Raw genomic sequence first — 22,024 nt, forward strand, 5'->3', positions numbered from 1 at the left:
GCTGAGACTGAATCTGGAGCAGGAGCACAGTTAATCTGTCCGAACAGCAACAAATCTGAGTGAAAGAGCACAGTTTGAGCACAAGCAGAGCAAATCTAAGCTGGGCCTATTTGAGTGTGAGCGCAGGGTTTTGATCTGAACGTGAAAGTCCTGCTCTCAAACTAAAAGACCACGCTCTTGGGTAAAGATTAGAAAAAACGTCAGTAGCCGAGGGGCCCTGGGGGTCTATGGCGTATTAGGGGGGTCCACTAAAAGTTTCCAGATTCATTGATTAATATGGTAAAAATATTTTTAATACATGTCTCATATCTTTCTAAGACTTATCTTGTGTTGTTCTTACAGATCACTAAGTAGGGTGTGTCAATTTTTTTCAGGGGACATAAATGTGGGGGTCCCTGGAATAATATCTTGTAAGGGCTCCTTGACTGAGAAGTAATTGAGAACCTCTGAATTAAAGTCTCCAAATAACATAATCTGCATGTTTTTCGACTGAAGGAGGAAATGAAAATGCCCGGAGAAACATGGAGAACATGCAAACTCCACACAGAAAGGCACTGTTTGGCCTTCAGGTTTCGAACCCAGAACCTTCCTCCTGTGAGGTGACAGCCCTGCACACACAACCACTATCGTGCCTGAGTAATTAATGGCTGTTAATTTGCCTTTTCTCTTGCTTCTTGTTTTCATGATCAGTTCGACCTGCTTCTATTTCTGTTTGCAGCACATTAAAGTGACAGTACATCGGGGCGCTGGTTTCTCTCGCTGGTTTTCCTGTTATTCTGTCTGGGAGATACAAATACATGCGTGTGCACAGTTTGGATTGGAGGAAAAGTGCTGATATGTGGTGTTTGGCTTTAATTAGCGTGAGCGTGTGTCTGAACAGCGAGCAGCAGGCCGCTCAGCACGCCTGTGACTCTCTCTCTCTAACTGCCTTTCTCCCTTGAATTACTGCCAGTATAACGGCTCGCTGGAGGTCCGCGCTCTCTCCGCTCTCTCTGCTCTCACTGTCATTGGAGCTGACTGTGGAATAACTCATCCCCCACGAGCAGCACAGTAAATCAGCCAGCATGTCCCAGCATGCACAGGGGCTGGTTTCTCTAAATATAACGGCCGAGTGCGTGAAGAGGGCAGAATCAAAATGAAGAAATTAATCTTTTATGTGATGAGATTCATAGTCGGAGTGTGTGCATTATTAAACGCACTGACAAAATCTCCAGCTTAACGAGTCCTGTTGTGTATTATTGAGCCCTTACAGTTTAAATCACATGGCCAAAAGTATGTGGACACCTCGGTTTTGTGTACTTGTGTTCTGCGTCTGCTTTTGCTGTTTTGAATTTTCTGTGCTTTAAATCTCCCCCTGCACAAAGTCAGATCCATAAAGAAATCCTTTTCTTGATATGAAAGAAGTTGACTGGTCTGCACGGAGCCCTGACCTCAACCCTATTCGACACACGTCAGGTGAACTGGAACTGAGAGACAGGTCTGATCAGAGCTGGACCTCACTAATGCTCTTATGACTGAACTGGAGCAAATCTCTGCTGCCAGACTGTAAAATCTGGTGGAAACCAGCAGAGTGCAGGCTGTTAGAGCAGCAGCAGATTAATACACATCGTTTTGGGAATATCCACTGGCTTTACAGCATTTTTAAAAACAGCTAAAGAGTACCAGAGGTGTAATATTCACATCTTCAAAGTTTAAATCAATGTCAACTTGAATTTGTTCTGATTCTAGTGCAGTGATGCTTCATATTTCAGGATTGTGATGCTCAAAATCCACTTAGAGTCAGATAATTATGTGTCAGTCACTTTAAAACCATATGAATTAACCCTGGTCCCATTCTAGAGTTCTAATTAGACCAGTTTAGTTTTTACTCAGAGAAATTCAAGAGCACTTCACTAAACTAAACCAACATGATAGAATTTTGTAGGCAGCAAATCTATTCAGATTAGATCTTCAATACTTGTGATGCATAGGAGGTGGAGGTGTCATAAATGTGCTTCATTTGAAGGGGCCCTGAGCTAAAATGGTCTAGAACAGAGACTGTATATAAACATGGATGACATGACGGCTCCCAAAAGGGAAGTCAGAAGATCTGGATCACCCCCTGGTGACTGGCTGGTGACTGGCTGCAGTTTTGGCCATAAACCCTGCCTCCTCCATGTCAGTGGATGGGACATGGGCCAAACTGACTAATAAAACAGTCAAATAAATTCAAAAGATGGTTTATGTCAATTTAGGTAGTTCTTATCGAATTTTGAGCACGTGTGTTGGCGAGATCTTGATACCTCAGCTCCACACCACAACCACTACTGCGCAGACTCAAGATGGCAGAACCCACATCTAAGATATGTTGGTATTGTTTTTGTAGAATTGGAGGAAGTGGAGACGCGTAGTCCATCTTTATTTACAGTTTACAGTCTAGAATCAGTGGCATACACGACTATAAATAAAGATGGAGGAAGCATCTCCACTTCCTATTGTTGCACAAAAATGAAGCTAAAATATTTTGGATTGGATGCTGGGTTTATGACCTGTACTACACGCTGCCACCAGAGGGCGATCAAGATGATGTGGCTTCACCTGGGGGGCTGTCGTGTCATCCATCTTTATTGACAGTCTATGTGGAGACACTTTAAGGCAAATTATAAAAATTATGATTCTGATATTTGAGTTTGTGGTTCTGTTGTTGGGATGACTCAACCTGTGCGTGCATCCTGTAACTGTGTCTTTCTACCTGTGTGCACTCATGTAAGTCGTACGTGAGTCAGTATCTGTATTTTGCTCTCGGCTCAGCTCGCCTCCTCTCTGAGCATCGCGTTGCAGGGATCAAGTTTTGGAACGACTTCTCCTGTTGCAGCCAGAAGTTCCTGCAGCTGCTGGCATGGTGCCGTCTGATCTTCTAAACTTACCCCATTTTAATCAAGCCTTCACTCTGCCTCTCTCTTCCTACAGGTCATTGGCTCGGATCCCAAAGTGCTAGGCCTCCTCCTCTCCGTCTCCCCTCGGCACGGCGAACTGTCTCGAGCTTCCACTGAGCCAGACAGACGAGGCCCGGAGCTACGAGCACAGAGAGAGAAACAGAAGAAAAAAAGCACATCAATCAATGAGGGGCATTTTTAAAACACAATAATAAACACTGACACTGAAGAGGATTTTTTTTAATACTCTGCTTCAGACAGAGAGAAACAGAGACTTGAGGCTTGAATAGCAGATGTATTCTGATACTGTAAAACAAACCGTGTCCTCCTTTCACAGATTGAATTAGCCGCTGAGTCAATTACATAATTAGTGTTTCTCTGTCAGGAGAGCGTAAGAGATTACACATACATCAAGCCAAGAGTTTGTACACAATATATGTGTGTGTGAGTGAGTGTGTGTGTTGAATCAGTCGTAGGTTACTTGAGTTCCTGGAAAACAGCCTGAGAATCAATGTTGTTTGTTATATTTCCAAGCAAAGACATAGATTTCCATTAAAAAACCCAAACATGATGTTTCATCAACAGATTTAAGTAAGAAAGGAAAAAATACCGGTGGAGCCCTGGAGCGTAATAACTGTTGAAAACTATGTAAACTGTGTAAATGAATCGTTTGTCCTTGTTAATTTGAAACAAAAATAAAATATAAATTCAAGATAAATCAAATTAAATATTATCAATGTTGAATAAATGCCAAATTAAATTAAAAAAAATTGTCGAGTCAAATAAAACAATGATACATTCACAATTTAAAAATGCATTAATTAAAAATTAAATTCTAATCAAATTAAATCAAATAAATATATCACTGTTCTTTGTTGTACATTATGCTATACAAATAAGAAAAGAAAATGAATATTGATCTCTGCCAAATAAATGGTTAAACAACCAAAAAATGTATATCTTGAACAACAATAATATCAACAAAGAGCTGCTGCAGTAAATTCATGAGCTGCGTTTTAAAATGTAGACTTTAAATCTTTCCAGGCAATCAAACAGAGAATAAAACAATAAAGGATAAATGACACAAATTCCACACATATCTACACAGCAGACATGAATGTAATGTAATGTAATGTAGGCCAACAGGGCTGAAACAAAAGACTCAACTGTGCATGAGAACAAGCGCTCAGAGACGCAGCTCACACAGGGAAACTGTCCGCTCCGCAGCAGCAGCAGCAATAATCAGCTCACACAGAAAACAACAACATAAAGAACCCCCCCCTCCTCGTCTGCATCCTCCGCCTCAACATCTTCCAGCCACACAATGAGAAACAGCAACCAAATGTTGTCATTCAAAGCCGAGGTCACGTGATTCCTGACGTCAGCAGCACACCCCCCCCCCAGTGGGATGCTGGGATGGAGATTGCTGTGGCTGCATCATCCCAAAGCTTTGACAAGTGGCTGTCACTGAGAGATGAAGCCCTGCGACCCAGGAGAGCTGCATGACTGACAAAAGACGAGAGGATCCCTCCCTCCCTCCGTCATTTCAAGCCGCGCTTTTGTTGTTGTCCCTAAATCTGTTGAATTAAAACCGATTTTAAGCTCAGTTCTCTATTTTCACACTGAGACTCTTTCTTCCACGGCCTCCTCTCGCCTGCAGAGTAACCTCACTGACTATCCCACTGGAACTGATTGGCTTTTCACAGAGGGAATGAGAAACTGGCCATCAGTGCTGACTGAAGTGACCCATTTATTTATTTTATTTTTCCCTCTTTTTATCCAGAGAGCGTTTAAATCACTGAGTCGGCTCCCCGCCGCTCTGTTCCGTTTCATCCACCCGCTCCTCTTAACCAACTCACAACTTCTTAAACTATACAGGAGTGTAAGAGAGTGTGTGAGTGTGTGTCTGTGAGAGATATAGTGTGAGTGTGTGTGTTGCAGACTGATTGCCTTTTAAACCATATGCAGTGATTATAATGTGGTTTTTGACACTTACTGTGTTCCTTACAGACATGCAGACTCACACCTCCTTCTGGTGCAGCTGTGGTTTGTGTGTGTGTGCGTGTGCGTGTGTGTGCATGAGATATACACAGATATATTAAAAGAGGTAAAAATTATTCTTCATTCCGTCACGAGAGTCACTCCACAAACGTTTTTATCCTCCAGTGAAAACAGGATTATTACAGCGACCAAAAACAACAGGATCCAGCTGTGAAAATACGCACCACTAAAACAGCATATTAAGACAGCTTACAATAAGAGTATTTCTATCTGTACTGATGAACTTGAAAACACGTGTGAAATAACTGACGTCCCTGACAACTGCATGTTGGTCAACTGTTGTTTTGCAGTCAATCGTCCAAGTATCATATTCAATATAAATACTATTTATTGGCCCAAACCAGATGTTAAAAGAAATGAAAAAAGTGAGGATACTAAATGGACAGATTTTTATATTTGAAGTGCTTTTCAGTACAAGCCACATGCACCCGTTCATGCACACATTCACACCTTCTTGTTCCATCACACACTGTAGACACAGCTGTCCAGGGTTCAGTACTTTGCCAAAGGACACTTTACAGACTGGATGAGCCGGGAATCGGACCAGGGCCTTCTGGTTAGTGGTCGACCTCCTGAGCCAGAGCCACCATATAGTGTTATTTATATAAAGATTTAAACTTTTGTGTCGTTTTTCATTGGTGTGGTGTCTTAAAAGCTGCAGCCACACGTTTGAATCATCAAATCAGAAGAGGGGCCGACACCCTCTGTCTCTTTGTTGTGCAGTGCAGGGAACAACCACCTATCTATATATAATATATATGCAGAAAAAGCATTGTGCTGTTCTGGGTTTTTCTAATAGTCACTCCAATAGTTTTCTTAAAATGCCTCAATGTCACAAACTGCACAGGCTTCAATAACCAGAGGAACAAAATCTAAACAGTGAAGGTTTTATCAAGATGATATATTACAAGTCTGCTTTGCCTGACCTTGTAACTTAGTGTAAATTAAACTTTGCAAAAAATGTATGTCACTCATTCACTTGCAGAAAACAAATATTTGGATTTGCAACAGTAAATTCTGTAAAAGCTCTCATCGCTAGTCGGAGGTCTGTCCACTGCTCTGTGTGAATGAAAGACAAGCTAATGTTAGCACAGCTGGAAGAAACAACAGGAGTGTGACAGATCTCACTGACTGTGAGGCCACAACTGGAGAGGACACTGTGCACAGAGTCTGACGAACTGAGACGACATCAACACACATCAAGTCAAATAACTCTGCATGTGTTTTTTATCTCTGTGTTGGTCCTGTAGCCACACGCACCTGAAGTCATGATAAATCATCTCCTGAATGGCTAAATCTGAACATGCAGCTTTAATTGTGGACAGACACAGTTTCGCTCAGTCATGACTGGGTGCTGTGTGGTAGTAAAGGAGTCAACTTCTAGAGATTGTTGTTTTCTTTTTTTTTCTACACTTCATTTTTCACTAGAACGGCCTCAGTTCCTCCGCCATGGCCCAACAGTCCCTGGAATTCTGGCCAATCCAAGTTTGTTTGGTGATTGATCCTCTACTGAATTCGCATGATCTCTGAGATCTATGAGAGCACATTTAAATCCACTACATCCAGATTTATATTTGGATCCACACTAAATAGATATCAGTTCCCTGAAGATCCATGAATGATTCCCTGGGAAAATTAGTGAAGATGTCAAAAGACGTCTCAAAATGTTAAAGAAAATGACAAAAAACTAATTCTGGATCTGCCACATTGTCTGGATCGGCACCAAAATGTAACCCACTTTCCTGACCCATGTCCCATCCTTCCACCAAGTTTCATGGAAATTAGTTCAGCAGTTTTTGCGTAATCGTGCAGAAAAACAAACAAAAAACAAACAAACCAACCAACAGGGGTGAAATCAGAACCTCCTTGGCAGAGATAGTCAGGTGAACCCCTGAATCAGGCAGTGCAAAGCTGTTGCACAGAGGAAAAGTAAATTAATATATTAAAACATAAAACCCCGTGCAAAAACCTATTAGATTTGTTTTACTGTATTTGAAGTCAAGTCAAATGAAAAGAATCTTAAACATGAGGGAGTGGGCATGTGCTTGAGAGCACACACACGCTGCGTTTGCCACTCAGCGTGTGGCAGAAGATGGCAGACTGCTGTCCTCACGCTGCGTGCTGGCGTGCAGTCAGGACTCAAACGCGGCTAGAACATCACCGGCTGCTGAGATATTTCCCTTTTTACGAGTCTGAGGTCGCCAGCCACCAGTGGACACTAAACTACAGCCGACTGGTTTCTGTTTTTACGAGCCCCTGGAACCTCAGTAACGAGCTCCTGCAACAACAGTGACTTACAGTGAGGCCGTGGGAGCAGAGGGTGTAAACGTGAGGCATTCAGGTGAAGTAAGAGCAAACAGCTCAGGCCACAGGAAGTCAAAGTTAACTGCAAATACAAAATGCAGCCTGTGCTATCACTGCCTGTATTCAAATATCACAAGGCTCCATTTGAATAACATTTAGCTGATACTCTGACATGTTTTGGAGTATTTGTTTGTAGCAAGATTACGTAAAAACTACTGGTTTGGGTCAAGGAAGACACCCTTAAATGTTGGTGCGGCTCTGTATCAGGGGGCAGATCCAGGATGTTTTTTAACGTTCTATTGTGAGATAGGGCGTTTTTTGACATTTTCGTTGATTTAATGATCTTGAATCTGGCATATTTAGGGGACTGATGTGTGCAGTTAGGTGCAGAACTAAACAACCCCCAAAAAAAAGATCTAAACAAAAATCCAGATCTAGCGAATTTAAATGTGGCTTCATCTGTTTGCCTTGGCGGAGGTATGTGCTCTCCGACTGCCGCTCTTGTTGGATTTGCAACAGGAAATTTGGTGTCTGCCGTCTGTAAAAGGTCTCACCACTAGTGAGAAAGATATGCACTTGCCTGAGTGACAGTCTAGTTTGAACATTTATCCCTGGCGAACTAGAGAAACAGTTTGTTTGCTCCTGTGGAGTCTGTCAGCTTAAATCAAGTTGTCTTATTTGGATCAGAGACACTTCACAGACCACAAGCAGCAAAATCCACATTTCCGCTGCCTCTCTGCAGCACTTTGGGACTCGTAGTAGTTTTGGCAAAATATGGCTAAACACACAGATACCAGAAGAGCTTCAGAGACTGCAAATAGCACAGACGCAGTGTACTCTGACATATTTAGACAAATCAGTGGGGTTGTTACAATTGATTTTTGAGAATTGCCTCCTCGATATGTGATCTGTGACTCTCCTCACAAACAAAACTCCCATGCAGGGTGGAAAGATATTCAACTGCCTCTCCCCTGACTTCCTACATGTTGGACAAAAAATATATTCAATGCATCCAAATCTTTGCCTGCTTGCTGCTAGAACAGTCGTGTTTGTCTGTCTCTCTGTGCGTCAGTCAACTGCTAATCCAGCAGTTTGCATCCTTATGTCTGTGAAAGTCTTTGTACTTCCTCAGGGCTCAATCTGGGCTCCGTGTCAAGTCTATTGATCGAGATGTTTATCTGCAGCGTCTTACACAAGCAGACCTGACTCCATTATCATTATAGATTCCTGCATATGAGCAGGGTTTCTGACATCTTCGGCTTGTTGTGAGACTCTGCTGCAGAAGCACACACAGGGAAGGAGAGGGTTGCACTTGCACAGGGTCCAAAACGGAAACAAGAGACTAGGATCCTAATGAAGTGGAGTGCCTCTTCATCTCCCGTCAGGAGAAGGATGGACGGAGGAGGGCGGAGAGGTTAGAGCAGCAGAGGATCAGTGGAGGCTGCACATTAACTGCTTCTAGAAGGATTAGTTTACTAAATGGCTGAGATAAGATTAAGGAGGTGAGGAGGGGAGTGACCAGATACCGCAGTGGTTATAGGATGCAGACCAGATGGATGTAAATGACCTGAGCAGTGAGCTCAAGGTTTGATTCCTTGTCACCTGGATGATTCAGCACAAAAACAGTCAGTCTTCGTCAGTCTTCACTGTCACTTGGATAAACGTATAAAATGTTTGAAAAACTCTAAAAAGGGATGAGGGGGAGGGCTAAGCAGGGAAGGAGGGATGAGGATAAGGAGTAGACGAGTGAGTCGGCTTTGAGATCTGAATCAGTTTTTTAAAGATCAGGAGCTCCTACATAAAGGTAAACGTTCTTCAACGATGTATGTGGTGGTCACCAAGAGCAGCAAACCAAGATTTTTCACAACGATCAAGCTCAAATCGAATAAGTGGATGTGAGGACACACGAAAAAAACGTGTCTTTCATTTCAAGGGGAACTCGTTTTGCACATGAACATCTGTTCACAGGGAGCACTGCTGCAGAGGGAGCTGTGAGAATAAACCGCCTTGAGCCAGGAGTTCGGGCTGAAGACGACAGGTTGGTGAAAAAGAAAAACTGGAGTTGATTAGAAATGAGCTCATCAGTAGAAGCCACATGAGTTGCCACCAGCTAAACTCAGATCTCAAATGAACTGTTGGCTGAGCAGCTGCATCATGGGTGTTGTAGAACACATGGTGCATTGCTCTTAGTGTTTAAATAGTTCTGTAGGATGCAGAGAAACCTCAAAAAATGCATTTTACCTTTAGAATGAAACAGATTGCAGCACAATATATTGTTTTTCCGAATATATTTTTCTTGACATTGAACCTTTAACCAATCAGCTTCAAAAGTAAATCATTTGGAGATACCCTCCAAAGTAATATTCCCACACACACACACACACACACACACACACACACACACACACACACACACACACACACACACACACACACACACACACACACACACACACACACACACACACACACACACACACAGAGGCCAACACAACCTGCTTCCAGCTATGTCAGGTAATGAATGACAGGTTTATGAATCCAGAATAGAAACAAAAAGAGAGGATCAAGGTAGAAACAAACACACACCAACTATATTTAAATGAAACATGTTAATGCCTCCTACAGCTTTTCCACACTTTACGAAGCTCAAATTCATGAGTTCAGAATTTATGCTTTTACCTTTTTAAGTGCAACTTCCACCCATAAATGAATAGAGCATCCGATTTGGATAAGAGGTCGTTAAATGGAAAAAACATCTTCCAGCTTCAACAGATGCCGAGGAGTTTTCTCAAAGGCATTTTTTCCATTTTCCCCCTTTACACACACACACACACACACACACACACACACACACACACACACACACACACACACACACACACACACACACACACACACACACACACACACACACACACACACACACACACACACACACACACACACACACACACACACACACACACACACACACAAACCCTCCCACTCACCGTGGTTGTTTCCCATCAGCCGCTGAAATGTGGGTTAATGAGGCACCACCCGGGGGCACTGTCAGCAACACCTTCACTAGCAGGCTCATCAGAGGGAGGGGAGGTGTGGGAGTGGGCGGGGGGGCTGCGAGACACTGAGCACGAGCAGGATCAAAGTGTTGAAGAGTGCAGTTAATTAGACAGAATGACTGTGTATGTGTATGGACTATGGAGTCTCCGGGGGTGAATAGAGTTGTACAGTAGAGACGCTTTACTACAGCAGCCGAGGGCTCGACTCTGCAGGGATCTGAAACCGATTTCGAAAAAGGAAGAGTTAAAAATAAAATTCTCTTTTTGTTGAAGCATCCTTAGAAAATAAATTCAGGCGTCAACTGAATTTCCTGGATCATGTTTCAGTTTCTCTTGTACATGAAACAGCAGGCCTCTAACACGGCCCCCCTGCAATTTTTAGACACTTGCTGAAGTAGAGTTCCGCTTGTGCGACTTTCTGCCCAAACCAAACGGAGCCGAGAGAAAATTAGACAAGTCTGACCCGAATCCAACAGGCATCTGTTTTTTTGTGTCGGAACAAGAACTGGGCCTATTTTCCTCAATTACAAGAATGTGTTGTGTTAAAAGACAAGTACATACTCCAGCCAAACTTGACCATCATTTGGACTCATTGGGTTCTTACGGGTCCTGAAGGGCTCGGGCCGGGTATCCTATCTCGAACTCAGAGATAAGCTCACCCTGAAATATTCACATGTTGGGTTTTTAGGTAATTGTTGGATTGGTATTCAAATCTTAAGATCAGTCCTCTAACCTCAGTTGTTTGGTCCTTGTCTTGCTTCCTCTGTGTATTGGAATCCTTATTTGCAAACTAGCTAAATCTGGGTCTATAACATAGACATTATTGGACGAAGAAAATATACAAAACACACACTCGATAAATCCTGAGTTAGTCTCAGCTGACAAAACCATCAGTCACGTTGTCCATGTTTATATATACAGTCTATGGTCTATACTTGGTGTAAGTGAGGCGTTAATGGCCGTGATGTATGTTTACAGACAAATCATCTATAACTTGTCTGGTTATCAAACAGGAGACGATTGCATTCACAGTTGTTTTTACGCAATTCTGTTTAATAAAAACTGTGAGAATACTCAAAGACGGTTGAGTGCAACTGTGTCACGTCGTCATAGCTCTCCACTGTGAAGTTAACTGCTTTACATGCGGTTCAAAACAACAGCCACTTTATACAGTCCACCTACAAATCCACCTGCTCTGTTGTTTCCTTCTCTGTGGATCTCATTCATATTTCATGTGCCGGGAGGTGGACATGTTGCAGATGAATTACACAGGCAGCTGATGACCTGGGAACAAACACCCAGCTTCTGCCTTTGCATGAGGCTTTTCCATGAGCAGGTCTGCACATATTCAACGAGGACAAAAGAGGGAGTCGTCTCCGCCGAGGAGCAACAGTTCAAAAGGAGCCAATTCATGCAAATGAAGACCGCAGCTATCGTATGAAAAGAGGCCTCGTAATGGAGATAAAGTGACAGACGCTTTGAAGTGACACAACGCGGGTCTGATGCTCCTCTGAGAGTTATTGTTTTTGATCAGGTTGTAATTTCAAATGTAATCGTCATCAGGTTTATTGGATTAATTGTTTGTTGTATGTTTGGTCTTTAGCTCCTTTTTCCAACGTGGAGTGTTTGAAATAATCCTTTATGTCATTTCAAAAGACAAGAAAGAGAAGAATCTCCAGGTTTGTTTTATAAAATGTTAGACGGAGTTTCTTCTACAGCCGGACTAACATGGACTTTGGGGGCCGATGCCAATTTAAGAGTAAAACATTTCCAATATTAGCCAATGTACATAAAAGAATTGTCAATGATTCCTAAGGTGTCGTTACCAAACCTTATCGATAAAGAAATGTAATTAAGGCTTGATATTTTACAGTTAAACCATAAACTTTATTATAACTAACTACAAAAATATAAACAAATGTATAGAACTTGAATTAAGAAATTAAACCTAAATTAACATGTTTTCTGTTGATTTTGATGAGCACATCGATAAATCGTACAGGCTCTAATATCCTCTGTTTTTGTACTGTTGTTTAAACAAAACAGGCAAATTCAAGACACTCTACAAACCAAGAGATTAAACAAAGCACTGATCGTGACCGATAACTAATTAATAACAAAAATGATCATTGCACTATTGCTTTTAGTATTTAAACCACCATTTAGGTTTTGTGTTAACACAAAACAATGATTAATACAAAAACGGCTTTGCACACACACAAACACACACACAATTTCTGGTCAATATTAGACGTAATCGACGTCTGCATGTCAGTTGTTCATGTTTAATTGATGAATCAACAACCCGTGTAATTACCAAGTGATCACAGAGGAAAACAAGCCACGACAGAAATAGGAATAATCTCAATAACTGTGTGTGTGTGTGTGTTTTTCACCCAATCAGCAGAGTGGCTTTCTGTCACACCACAGCCTGCCTCTCCTATCGACTGATGGAGGGATATGGATCCATAACCACGGCTACACAGAGCGAGCATTCATAGCGACAGGTAGATAAAGGCTCCACAAACACACACACACACACACACACACACACACACACACACACACACACACACACACACACACACACACACACACACACTTATCTTTCCCTCTATTTACATGACGAATGACCGAATGAGTCTCATTCCAGATAAAAGCAGACAGAAGGAGAGATATAAAGACAAACATATAGAAGGAACACTGAGTAATTTAGCTTTGTGTAATACGGGGAGAAAAGCTAACGCACACTCCTGGAATTTAAGAGACACAGAGAAATAACGAGTTCGTGTTTTTCAGGAAAAGGCCATTCGCCTGAGGCTGAGCGCTCTAATGCACAGTTTCAAATCAAAAGAACATCCTCCATATTCTTTGTCTCAGAAGGCTTTGAAACTGCTCTCGGATTCACAGCAGGCCGCAAACAAGACTTTACAACAACAGAGGCTCCACAAAACTCTCACTGTTGTTTTTATCCTTCCATTTTTTACATGAACCAGTCATTCGTCCTCTTGTTGCGTTTTCTTCAATGTGTTCTTTGAAATAGACACACAGGATTCTCCTGGATAACTTACCAATAGAAGAGGTTTATGTTATGGCCATTAAGCTTCATTCTTACAAATCCTCTCTGAGATATACTACATACTATAAATACTACAATACCTAAGGGCATCGGCCAATGTTGCAACGAAGATGAAGAAGTATCTGAGCTGTAGAAATGGAACTGTGGATCTAAAATGAATCTAAAACTGAACCAGATTCAGCTAAAATGTTTTAGCAGATTTATACGAAGTATAATCATAATTTGTGAGAAGCCAAATATTATGCCCTGTAATTGGATGTTTTGAAAGAAATGCAAAATGGGAGTCCGAGTTAACTTCTTAGGTTTTTATGCACACGTAGAACTGATCTTTATAATAATCTGCTGAATTCATATTTGTGTCCATGGATAAACAGAGTGTCGACTCTTTTGCAATAATGAAGTTAAAAGACAGCGTTGCATCATAATCTTCTCTCCTGTCTGCAGGAGTGTGTGTGTGTGTGTGTGTGTTCGTCTCTGTTGCTCTTCACACATTTATTTAGATATTAATCGATGGTGTCGGATCATGAATCTGGATCGTTCTGGTCACTTTAGCCCTGATGTCCTGGCTGTGACGGTCCATGTCCTAATAACTTCTGATTAATGTTGTTGTTTATTGTTAGGGTGTACAGTGAGCGCAGGTCTGCGGGGGAGTGAGGAGGGAGGACATGTGGCAGGGTAGTCCGGCACAGAGTTTTTGAATGCATGCATTGGGCAAAGTATGAACCAAATTAACCTACATGAGCAAGATGAAGTCGGTTAGAGGTTATAAATGTCGGTTTCAATACATTTTGGTTCATTGAAGAGAAGCTGCAGCAGAAGACAGTGTGAAAAAAGTCATGTGTTTTGTCAACATTAGAGGATGTGAACCTCTTCAAGTAATAACACTAGTTAAAATGATGAACCTGAATATCAGCAGAATATGTCTCCTCCATCCAGATTGTAGTGCCTGGAAGTGTCTTCTCTGTGTTTCTTTGTTAGAATAAATATATGAAAATGCCCCATGGACACTACAACCGGTCATCAACCCGTCCCTATTTATGTACAATAAAATGAAAAGCACTTGTTTGAAATTGTAAAGGTACATGTATATTGACTTTCGTCTTCTTTTGGCCTTGTGTCGACACACAGTTGCCTTTTTATAGACCACAGCTCTATAAAAAGACCACAGTTTAATTTCCCTCTTCTCACATTTCCCATGAAAACAATATGAGCCAGGAAAAGACGTCAGCCAAAACAGACCAAACTGTTGAGTCTGTGCACGCTGCTGTGTATCCAGCTCTAATTACATCCAGTGTTTGTGCCAACGTTACAGTGTAGAGCAAAAACACACAAACAACAACAACTATCGAGGCAGATACAGTTGCCACAAACATGCAATAAGGCAGTAGTCGGGTTCAACGGAAGTCTGTGTGTAACATACACACACACACACAGACACACACACACATATCCCTGGGGTGTTTTCCTGTGTCTGTTGTCATTTCTGCAGGGGATCATAATGACCTCAGCAACACCTACATCAACAATCAACAGTCTGCTCACATTTATATCCATATGCTCACACACGCACACGCACACACACACACACACACACACACACACACACACACACACACACACACACGCACAGTGTCTGACCTCATTCCTACAATCTGTCTCCTGGGAGAAAAAGGAAGAGGTGAAATGAAGGGAGGCAACTCTTGCAGAGATGAATTCAGCCGCAGGTGTGAGGTATAGTGCAAGAAAAATAGACGGTAAAGGCCTGACAGGGCAGAGGAGGAAGAGAGGAGGAGGGAGGAGGAGAGGAGGAGGAGGAGGAGGAGTTTTGGGTGATTGGATAGAGGGATAAGCAGAGAAAGAGATAGACGAGGTAGATAAAGGTATCAGTGCCATCCTAAGAGTGGCGTTAATAAACAAAAGGAGGCTAATAAGGCAGGAGAGGATTTGCTAGGCAGCAGATGGCTACGTGAGTCACTCTCATAACCAGGAATGAAGGGAGAGAGGGAGAAAGAGAGAGGTTGAGAGTGGAGGTAGAAAAGAGAAATAGGGGATTGATGATCGAGTGAGAGAGAGGAAAAGTGAGAAATCATTCAGGTATGCCATTGGAGCACCTCTCCTTTAAGAATAAAGACATTCTGCTGTTTTGTTCAGCTGCTTTATTTGAACAAAGGAGGAACATGTTTCATTGATGCTCCGATGTTCCTGCAAACTGAAGAGCCTCTTCTCATGAGAGACCTCTGACAGATGACTAGACGAGTCTCCCCTCACTTTCATACAGGCACTACACCACACAGACATTTTCCAGAGGGGCTGTACGCGAGAACGCAAATGTCCGAGTCAGTTGCTCCGGACATTTTCCATAATGTTTGGAAAATGCCCCAGTGAGCCCATGTGAGAATACAGCTGGAGAATGTCCAGAAAATGAAAAAGAGGAGCCAGACACGGACCAAGACATAATTGGAAAGGCAACGAGATTCAAGAGCTTTTGGTAATAAGAGCCAACGCCAATGTCGATGTGCTGTAAACAATATACGTATAAATGTATATAAACCGACACAGGAAACACAGCTCCTCTAAGCTTTTCTTCATGACCTTTTGACCCAACACGTCACCTGTGCTCGGGTTAAAATGTTGCCAATAAAAGCTTACAGTCCCTGAAGACTTCACATCGTCTTTATAACATGAAACATTAAAGACTAAAAAGGCAACAAGAGTGCAAACCTCCACTAAGGCCCAACCGTCTCCTTAGATGCAATCAAACTGCACCAAAGTCCACATAGTATCAGTCTCCTAAACACGTCTGATATTCTTCATCAAGATCCATGAATTATTCCCTTGGAAATTGGTGATTGTGCGTGGATGTGTTTTGATCAGATGTGACTGACAGCGCATGTAACACAAGCAAACAACCCCCCAACTGTCCACTTGTTTCTGTCCAGATACAGTCCAGTGAACCCGAGCAGTTTATATAACACGCAGCGGTTTCAGAAGGAAGATGATGTGCAGTGTCGTCCGAGTGCGTGACAGGGAGGTGAGATCAGACATTCTTGTGAAATAAAGACCAAAATAATTCAACGTTACAGATCACGCCCCTCGCCAGCCATAAAAAACTGTCTGCAGAAGTCATTGGACGACCTTGCATCATTTTAAGGGTTTGATTAATAAGTCAATTCATTGTTTGATTGAAGAGACTTTTTGCAAAATAAGAACTGCTAGATTCTAAAGATGAAATTTCAAAATAGCCCAAAAAGAAGAATTTATGGCTATAAAATAAAAAGGACCCCAATTCCAAAGCAATTGCTCTTAAACTCAGCCATGTGTTCTCAGTCGCCTCCCTACTCTGGATCAATGCTGCCCCTTGACCTTGCTGAGGGGGTGTCAATGTTTTCCAAAAAGATTTTCTTGTCGGCTCATTGTCGGCTCTAACAAGGATCCACGGGAGATGCATCACGGGCCTGGTTATCGACTGGCTGGCTCCTAGAGACGCCTGCAACCAGGGATCCGTATCTGCCGTAGGCATTCGGGATGTCATCGTATGACTCACACCTTCTTTGAAGAGAGGGGGAGAGGAAGACGAGGAGGAGGGAGGGAGGGAAATTAAAGAAAGCAGGGGAAGCAGGAGAAGCCCCCTTCTTCTTTCTCCTCCAGAGGCCGAGGACAAGTTTGCAATTGGCTAAAACTGTACGAGAGGAGAGGAGAGGAGAGGAGAGGAGAGGAGAGGAGAGGAGAGGAGAGGAGAGGAGAGGAGAGATTTTCAGATGACAGTGAGGACAGGGAAGCATTGAGGGAAAAGGGGGACAGGCAGATGGAGGGATAAGAGTGAAGAAAGGGTAGATCTGCAGGGATGTGATGACTTACAGAGGACAAGAGAGAGGACGAGTGAGAGGAGTGAAAGTGACAGAGAGGAGAGGGGATGGGTGGGCGCTGGGTTTGGCGATGAGGAGGAATGATGGTCATTGATCGACTGTCTCCACAGTTTACAGGGACCTGGCTAACAAGCGTCAACACTCCAGGCCTGGATGAACCCTGTGATGTCTTTGTGTGTGTAATGCTGCTAGTTAATCCATCCATCCATCGTCTTCCACTTAACCGGGCCTGGGTCATTGACATAGCCAGCCAAGTAGGGTATCACTCTCACTAGCAACACTTCTCAACTCTTACTGGGGGATCCCAAGGCATTTCCATGGCAAGATGGGATATATAGTCTCTCCAGTGAGTTTTGGGTCGACCCCAGGGCCCCCTAGGGTTGCCCCCCGGGGCAAGTATCCCTAAGGGACTGTACGCTCTGTCCAGGTGCCACCCCTCACCTGAATGCTACAGACATTTTCCTGTTGTTGTGGATGCCTCTGATCCCGATAATCTCCTTCTGCGTTCTTCATATGAGAAACGCAAACTCAAAGAAATGTCCACATTTTCCGGAGTTCACATCTAGTTGGTTTGGTCCATGTACCATCTGCTAACAGAGATGAGGTGAGGTTTATATTGACCTATACTGTAGCTACCAGTTGGCAATCAAGATGCTTTGTTGGCTTCACTTTTGGGGAGGGTTAACCCTAACCCACCATATAGCCTTTTTGTGCACTGTGACATTTACAACCACACATTGTCTCCGAAATCTATCTACCACAAAGGAGTAAGGGAAAGAAAACAAAAGCAATCATGAAGAGAAGGTTTCCCTCATATCGTGGAAGTGTCACATTACTCACACACTGTCTGTCGGCTCCGCAGCCATCAAACCACTCTGAGCTCTGAAAATCAAACTTGACAGCCCCAAACTGGGTTCCACTTAATATTCTGCCCCACCCACAGAACAGACTCCAACAACAACTGTTTTTTTTCTAGATTGTTTGATGCCAGAGGAACTAGAATGGTACTCAGTAGAGCACATATTCCGCAAAAGCCTGACAGTCCCCCGAAGAAACCACATTTAAATTTGAAAGATCCAGATTTTTATTTGAATCTGCACCAAAGAGACAGCAGTCCCCTAAACAAGCCAGATTTTTTTCATCAAGATTCATAACTTATCTCCTGTGGAAATTGGGGAAAATGTATTTGCATAATCCTGCTCACAATCAAACAAACAAGCTAAAATAGTAGAGTGCATATCCTCTGCCAAAATTCCAACCAAATTTCACACACTCATAGATATTAGTTCCCTTAATGTGCCAGACTCTTTTCATTAAGGCCCATGACTGGAAGTCAGTGAAAAAGTCAAAAAAATGCCCAAGCTCGCAATGTTAAATAAAGGAATAAAATAAATCCTGGATCTACCCCTTTGACCTGATCTGCCCCTAAATGTTATGGGTTCTTTCTTAGCCCATGTCGCATCTTTCCACCAAGTTTCGTGGAAATCCATTTGGAGGTTTTTGCATAATCTTGCTCAAAATCGAACAAAAATGGAGATTAAAACATAACCTCCTTTATGTCATTCTGACTAAAATATTCCAAAGAATAAATTTAAGATCTATTTACTTAGACTCAAAATGGACATCCAGCCTTGGTGGACTGTATCTTTGTATCAATGGCAGATTGAAATAACTAATTACAAACGCCAGGAAGCCTTTAGCTCGTCCTAACTGGTGGGTAAAGAGATAATTAGCCTCGCGTGAACTTCCAAAGCCCCGAGTCCAAACCTCTGGCCTCCCACAACCCAGCATCAATATCTCTATGCAAACCTGCCTCCATCAACTCGATTTATTTTCCAATTTCCCGCAGGGTGAAAGAGTGCCTCTCTCTATCCCCGTCTGCCATCCATCACTCCCCAACTCTGTATTTTCTGTACCTCTTCTGTTTTCTGTGTCCCATCCTCTCATCTCTTATTTTTCCATTTTCCCGTCAGATTCAATTTCGGTGCTATTCCTCCATGCGCTGACCCACTAGCGGCAGAAAGGAGCAAACCAATAATCGTTTATATACGAGCCGAAACAATCAGTCAAATGATTGAAAGGAAATTAACAATTCAAACATAAACGATAGACCATTTCAACCCCCACCAAGCAATGTTAATCTAACAATAAATTGAATGACTAAAGTGAAAGGGGTAACTTTTAGCTTAGCTCATAGTTTTGATTTACGACAAAGCCTAATTTCATCTGCAATAGACAGATTTTTTCAGCAAGAAAACTAATAAACATATTGTACATTACCTCTAATAAACAATGTAACAAACAAACAATGTGTGTTTTTCAGGTTTTTGTCTCTTACAGCAAATGTATATCACATGGTTGCTCGGCAAAAGTGAGGGCCAAAATATCTGGATCGCCCCCTCATGGTTGGCTGCAGTACAACTCATAAACCCTGCCCCCTTTTTAGGTTGTTCTTATCAAAGTGTATCTGTTTTTCCCCCCCCAGTAATTTGTATTTAATTTGTTATGATTGACATCTATCTATCCATCCATCCATCTCTCTCTTTCAGATGAACAGATGACATGGTCCATTTGAAGGCATGAGCATAGAACAATACAATACAATAACATACAAAACTATTTATTGATTCCTTAGAAATAATCATTCAATTAAATAATAACGTAATTGGCGATTAGTTTTGACAGAAATGTATTGTGCCAAATATTATCCTGACAATATTCATATTACTATTATTGAGTAAGTATTTCAAGATTTATAACCCACTACAGTGTAATACGCAGCTGGTAATCAGCTATTACTGTTCATTTATGAATAAGTGTGACTCCTACTGTGACGTAAGTGGAGGTTGCATTGTATACAGAGGAATAATGATAATATAGTAAAACATCAAATGGTTCACATGGCTACTAACAACTCATTAAAGTGTGGTATAAACTATTCAACTAAAATTTCATGACACGAGTATTTCCAAAATTGACAAACAGAATATTGTCAATAATATCATATATTAATTCCTACCAGATAACCTATCACTGGTTAGAGCTCTAGTTTACATATGAGGCCACAGACCAGGTCAGATGATGCTCTGTGAACACACACCAGCACAAACACACCAGGCTGCGGAGGAATAAACTATCGACCAGTAAGGAATTTATCCACCACAACAATTAATCTTGTGGGAGGCAGTTAGTGACTGTGTGTGTGTGTGTGTGTGTGTGTGTGTGTGTGTGTGTGTGTGTGTGTGTGTGTGTGTGTGTGTGTGTGTGTGTGTGTGTGTGTGTGTGTGTGTGTGTGTGTGGAGAAATGGGCCGAGGCTACAGGATAATACTGAAGATATCATTCGCAGTGACTTCCCCTGATACACACTCGCACACACAAACACACAAAATGTCAGGGTCAGCGAAGCAAGAGGAGAAGCTCCTCACATTCCCCACACCTGCAGATCATATAACATTTCCAGAGATGACAAAGAATCCACACCAAAATGCATCTGTGTGTCCTCCATTTCTTCTGGAAGAGACGTTGATGTGAGGTCAGCGTTCAGAGATCAGCCTTTAAAACTCTTCCTATGCGGCGTTATGATGTAAATAAGCCGACAGGAGGTTGTAAAACTGAGCTGCACTGTCCTCAAACAGCTTTCTGTGTCCATGCAAAGCATCGCATTACACCTGCTGTCATCCCCTGACTTTCCTACACACAAGGCTACATGAATTATTGAGCGATCCCTGCTTTGTCAACTACTACACCTCCGATTGAGCAGAATAAATTCTCAATCTGCTTCAGCCATTCATAAAAATGACAATATCCATTTAAAGGTTGCAGCATGCTGGAACAAGGAGTAACCTGAGTAAAATGATACTGTTATTCAAATAGATATATTTTTTAAAAAAAGGGGAAACATGCCATCCTGTCATTCACAAAGCAGAGCACATGCTCCCTCACATCCCTGGCCACTCCACTCTGCAGCTCCTCTCAGCAGAGAAGCTACAGATGCTAGAAACTCCTCATCGCAGGAAACCTAATGGCTGGGAAAATCTGCCTTTGCCGGTTTGAGTACTCACCTTTGTTGTGAGCGAGCGTGTTTCTGCTGGTTCGGCGTGTGTCATGAGCTCCGCAGCGCAGCAGGCAGCCTCTCCTCTCCGTCTCGCTCCCACTGCGAGCTGGAGTAGAGTGTGTGAGGAGGAGAGAGACAGAGTGAGTAAGTGCGAGAGAGAGAGAGAGAGAGAGAGAGAGAGAGAGAGAGAGAGAGAGAGAGAGAGTGTGTGTGTGTGTGTGAGCCCTCTCACTGGCTATTGTTACATGGACGGGAGCCAAACTGAGCATGCTCCGCCATGAACAGCCCTTGTGGTTGGCATAGCAACCGGGAAGCGGCTGTTGTGTTTGAGTTGTGATTTGCTTTCTGGTACTCGTGCACACACACACACACACACACACACACACACACACACACACACACACACACACACACACACACACACACACACACACACACACACACACACACACACACACACACACACACACACACACACACAACCGGGAGGCAGGTGCTGTGTCATCATCCCAGTTTGGACACTAGATTAATCCTCCATCGTCCCTGACTTTATTCTCCCCAGTCAGAATGAATGAAGTGACAGCTGCCCTGTCGTCCAATGACCTGGATTACATACAGAACTTCACAGAGCGTCCCGGATAAAAGTAAAGCCACCGGCGTCCAGACGTCTCTGTAAAACACCCGA

The 22,024-nt window shown here is 42.6% G+C and overlaps 1 protein-coding gene across 4 annotated transcripts in view; it reads right to left on the reverse strand.

The window, feature by feature from the left end:
- The window catches only part of si:dkey-91i10.2 (uncharacterized protein LOC555224 homolog), a 59,176-nt gene that overhangs the window by 21,271 nt on the left and 15,881 nt on the right, over nucleotides 1–22,024 (reverse strand). For 2 of the 4 annotated variants that reach the window (XM_035173906.2, XM_035173903.2), the window contains exons 2-3: nucleotides 21,347–21,445; nucleotides 2,907–3,054 (exon numbers count right to left, since the gene is read on the reverse strand). The gene's annotated coding sequence lies outside the window, so the exon portion shown is untranslated. Of the gene's footprint in view, nucleotides 1–2,906; nucleotides 3,055–15,056; nucleotides 15,154–21,346; nucleotides 21,446–22,024 lie in introns of those variants that run through there. The other 2 variants (XM_035173905.2, XM_035173904.2) reach the window with 2 other exon arrangements.

This window comes from Hippoglossus stenolepis, chromosome 13 (assembly GCF_022539355.2).
Source record: "Hippoglossus stenolepis isolate QCI-W04-F060 chromosome 13, HSTE1.2, whole genome shotgun sequence".
In the NCBI taxonomy this organism is placed as follows: domain Eukaryota; kingdom Metazoa; phylum Chordata; class Actinopteri; order Pleuronectiformes; family Pleuronectidae; genus Hippoglossus; species Hippoglossus stenolepis.